The 425-nt window shown below is 63.5% G+C and overlaps 1 long non-coding RNA gene across 1 annotated transcript in view; it reads left to right on the forward strand.

Moving 5' to 3' along the window:
* The first annotated feature begins 239 nt into the window (after window positions 1-239).
* LOC106890035 overlaps window positions 240-425 on the forward strand; it is a 12,995-nt gene continuing 12,809 nt past the window's right edge. The window contains exon 1 of the long non-coding RNA XR_001412453.1: window positions 240-346. This is a non-coding gene — a long non-coding RNA (uncharacterized LOC106890035). The remainder of the gene's footprint in view (window positions 347-425) is intronic.

Below are 425 nucleotides of genomic sequence, written 5' to 3' on the forward strand. Positions count from 1 at the left end.
TGTTTTTTTTCTTTCCCTAGTTGTTCTAAGAGCGTCTCTTGGTATGTTTGCAGAACACTTCTCCGGAAATTTTTTTTTTTTTTTTTTTTTTTTTGCGAGGTAGCAGTCATTAACAAACAGCCCCCGCCCAGCCGTTTAAAATGGCGGCCGAGCCCCCTCAGGCGCGGGGTCGCTGCGGTCCCTCCCCTGCCCGCCAGGGGGCGCGCGAGCCCCGGCCGAGCGGCGCTGAGGGAGCACGTGGGCGCTGTGGTGGCCCCGTCCCGGTTTGGCCGGTCGCCCGCCGCCGATGCTCGCCCCCGTGGAGGAGGAACGCGACAGCGGATTGCCGAAGGAGCTTCGTTGTGAGGTGGGGTAGGCCCCGGGAGGGAGCAGTTTCTTCTCCGTGGGGCGCCAGCTCGGCGGACATCGCCTCCCCCCCCCCCCCG

Source organism: Calidris pugnax, unplaced genomic scaffold (genome assembly GCF_001431845.1).
Source record: "Calidris pugnax isolate Ruff unplaced genomic scaffold, ASM143184v1 scaffold58, whole genome shotgun sequence".
Lineage (NCBI taxonomy): Eukaryota > Metazoa > Chordata > Aves > Charadriiformes > Scolopacidae > Calidris > Calidris pugnax.